The sequence below is a fragment of the Ctenocephalides felis genome, unplaced genomic scaffold (assembly GCF_003426905.1).
Source record: "Ctenocephalides felis isolate EL2017-DRISC unplaced genomic scaffold, ASM342690v1 CF-g0.4_SCAFFOLD_00845, whole genome shotgun sequence".
In the NCBI taxonomy this organism is placed as follows: domain Eukaryota; kingdom Metazoa; phylum Arthropoda; class Insecta; order Siphonaptera; family Pulicidae; genus Ctenocephalides; species Ctenocephalides felis.
Window position 1 is genome coordinate 92,346,852 of NW_020536999.1, and position 4,609 is coordinate 92,351,460.

Here is a 4,609-nt window from a genome sequence, read left to right on the forward strand (position 1 = left end):
ATTGTTTTTTATCTGAATTGAGATAAATCTAGATAAAATCTATCTATACCAGTTTAAAGAACTACATTTTTTACAAAATAGGTGTATTTTTTTAGTTGTTTGACTAAAGTCTATATATTTTATAGTCTTCACATTGTTATCTAAGTCAAGATTTTTTTTTATTATAAAAGGTGCATTATTCATTTTTTTTCAATTTGATGAAATTTTCTATAGAACTATATATTTAGAAAATCAAAAATTAAATAAAGTCATTTTTTTTTAGTTTTTTGAATATAAATGTTGCATTTCTTAGTTTCTTTATTTTATCTTAGCGCTAGATTTGAAATCTTTAAACTAGATTTTGCTTCAGGTAACATATAACGTAAATTAGATAATTTTTTTTTATAAAGCTTTTTTTTAATAAATTTTGCAAATGATGATCGGTTTGTCATTGTAATTAGCATTTAGAAATGAACCTTCATTAGAGAAATGAAGTAATTGCTGATTAATAAATTCTATAATATTTGTTCACACAGTGGATTGTGTTAAACAACGCCTAAACAAATATTGTTTTTGCAACTTCACTCATCATGTAATTGTGTTTGAAGAACTTCATGTAATTAAAATTAACATACATTCATTGACTACTTGTATTTTTTTTACTTTTTCGCTGGCGATATAATCTCATTCTTTGAGCAGCTATAAAATCTGCCTTGCCTAAAATATTCTCCATTTTAATAACTTACTAATGATTGAACTAAAGAAATAATTACTAATCAATAAGCTTGCGTTTAGTACACGGCACAAATGTTTAATTTGTTTTATTATTTTCAAGGAACAGGGTAAAATATTCTTCTGCTTCAGGCATTTTTCATTAAATCAAGATTTGTACTACGATCTACGAAAATGTTTATTCATCTATGCCGATTTACTTTGTTGATATCGGTATGCATACAACGTTGATGCCGGTACGCATACAACGACAGATCTCTATTCACATACGCGACGACTAATCACGATCGACCCGTATAGAAATGATATCATGGAAAGCGAATGACGTACAGTTCCGGCGTAACGCATTTCCGTTGCATTTGTACGGATTCGCACCCCAGTCGCGCATAAAGAAGTTTTACTTAAAAAAAATAAAAATAAAATTATCTATAAATCTGGAGGTTTAAAATTATTGCGAAATTTTTTAAATGCTCAAACTAGGAATCAAATTAGGTGCAGTTTTTTTTAGTTGTCTTATTCCAGCTGAAGATATTTTACAATAGACAATCTTATCTGTCGTATATTTATCTACCCCATTAAGACAATCATGCTTAATACGATTTCCCGTATGATACACTACTTTAAGCCGGTTCTCGGAACTTTGAAACATCAACCCTATCCTGCATAATACGCTTTCTTGCTTTGGATGCGTTTTTGGACCGGTCTTTGGGAAATCGTCTTAACGGGGTTTTACAGCGAGTATATATATATATATTATATATATATATATTATATTTACCATCGCATGTTAAATGAAAATCTTTCAATTACTAAATAAAAAAAACATAACAGTGAAAATACAAAATACAACATCACGCGATCGAATTTGTTGTTAACATTTGTATATTTATATGTATATTTATTTATATGTATATGTGTGTATATATATATAAATTTGTTATAAACAAATTGCTAAAGCATTGTTAACAGGAAAGAAAAGTATTAGAGCATTTGAGAAAATGTATGGATTTCGCTTTCACGCCATTCAGAACACGACATAGAGAAAAAACACGGACGGGAATTTATATTATCTATACATATAGATAAATAGATAGATAAACTAGTGGGGTGCATGGCATCGTGCCTTAAGGCAAATTGCTGGAACTTCCCGTACTGTAATTAAAAAACTTGGTACGGAACCCAAACAAATTTACACAAAATGTGTACACATTAATTAAATCTCTATAAAATATCTGATAACTTGATGTACATATGTCCAATAAACATTTTTGACCGCAAAATGACATTTTTTTTAACTATATTTATTGAGAGCCCATAACCGCTGGACCTGCCTTCCCAAAAATTTAATCAGTTTTTCATCTTGTCAATACAAGTAAAATGTTTTTTAAATTATTCAAATCGGACGCTCCGTTCTCTTAAAAACTGAGCTACCGTTTTTGGCACTTTTTGCCCCGTATCTTTGAAACGGCTAGACCTGCCTTCGCCAAAAACTAATCAGCACGCCTCCTTATCAATACGAATTGAATGTTTTTTGAATTATTCAAATCGGTTGATCGGTGTTCCCGAAATTGTCGACGAAAATTTGTATCCGCACACACACATACACACACACATACATCAATTTTTATTAAGGGATGCCAAAATGTTTAGAAACCTTTGAAACGTAAAGATATATTAAAATTTTCATTTACGATTTTTTGCGATTACTATAACTTACCCTACGGGAAGTTAACTAGGTGCGAGTGGCATTTTGCCTTAAGGTATATTGCTTGATATGCCCGATTTCGGAATAAAACTTTTACACACACACAACGTGCTTTTCCAAATTTGGTCAAAAGACTCAGAATGACTTACACGCACACATACACACACACGCACACATACACACAAACACATATACATCCATTTTTTCTAAGGTATGCCAAAATGTTCAGAAGGCTTTGAAACGTAAAGATATATAAAAATTTTCATTTTCAATTTTTTTGCGATTACTATAACATGCCCTACGGGAAGTTAATTAACTAGTGGTGCATGGCATCGTGTCTTAAGGCAAATTGCTGGAACTTCCAGTACTGAAAATTAAAATTAAGAAAAAACTTTGAAAAAAATGACTTTTTGAAAAATTCGATTTTTTTATTTGATATTTGATATTCTGAACTTTTTTTCAAAGCAATTGCGCTGCGCAAATGTTTTAGAGTCGAAATATCGGAGCGCGATAGCGCCGTTTCGCAGTCTATTGGTACGGAACGCATAGAAATATAAACAAAACTTGTACTTATTTTCAAAATCTTTATAAAATACCTCATAATTTGATGTGCATATGTCTAACGATCATTTTCAGCTTCTTTTTTACTTTTTTATTGGATCTCCGAAACTGCTGGACCTGCCTTTATACAAATTTAATCAGTTTTTCGTTTTGACAACACAAATAAAATGTTTTATGTATCATTCCAATCGTACGATCGGTTCTCTCAAAAACTGAATTACCATTTTTGGACCCTTTTGTCCCGTCTCCTCATTAATAGGAATCGAATTGACAATAAAATAAACATTTGGATTATTCAAATTGATTGATCCATATATGGTTTTTACTGATGACAACCCAAATGGTTACCCCATCTCTATGTGATTAATTATTGTACACACACATATGTATATATATGTATATTTATATATATATATATATATATATATATATATATATATATATATATATATGTATATAAATGTTATTGTCTAAAATGTAACTTTGTGGTTTCCAAGACAAAGTTCTTGGTCACTTCCTTATTTCCCACAAAACTTCCGCAAACATAAAAATACAGACTTTTACCATTTTACTTAAAACAATGTTCAGGAAAACAGGTTGTCAGGTAGACAGGTGGATAGGGCAAAAAATAGGAAGATAGACAGGTTAAGACAGATTGACAGGTAGGATGGTAGAAAAGTAGACATGTAGTTCAGACAGTTCGTCTGCGTATGTATGGATACTATTTGTTCCCCACGTTTTTGGGCGCACGGATGTTTAAAAAAACATTCGATTTCTATTGATAGGGAAATGTGCTGATTAGTTTTCGGCAAAGGCAGGTCCAGCCGTTACGGAGAAAAAGAAAAAAGAGTGCAGAAAATAGAAATCAAGTTTTTGAGAGTACGGAGTATCCGATTTGAATGATCCAAAAAACGTTCAATTCGTAATGACGGGGAGAAGTGGTGATTTGATTTTGGGAAAGACAGGTCCAGCCGTTTCGCACATACAGAGCTAAATGTAAAAAAAATGCGGTTTTTGAGAGAAATGATTCAGTTTATACAATTCTTATAAATATTAGACAATGTTACAGTATTTATAATCTCTTCGAAAACATTTAATATTCTTCGAATATTTCGTTTCGGTACGGGAAGTTCCAGCAATTTGCCTTAAGGCACGATGCCATGCACTACTAGTTTTAGTTCAAATTATTATGAACAATAGAATTTAAATTTATTCTTATGATATAAAATGTGTATAATTATAATCAAGTGCAAAAAAAATTATGCAAAATCGTGTTTTGTGTCGCTTCCTCGAGATGCTCGCACCATCTCCTATTAAACAATATATACATACATGAATATATACATATTTATAAACAAATTTATACAAATATAAACATTTATAGATATGTATATATATATATATATATATATCTATATATAAAATTCTTCTGTAACAATGTAAAGTTTCATATTTCCTCCTAAACTATAATTCGGATTTTCATGAATCTTCCTGAAGTTTGTTCGGGAAATTTTTTAGAATGTTTTGATTCATAGAAATATAGTTAAATTGTAGAAATAAATAGAAAAAATTACAAAAAACCGCTTATCATTGTTTGCCCTTGAAAATATTTGAAGCTTAGTTTGACATTAA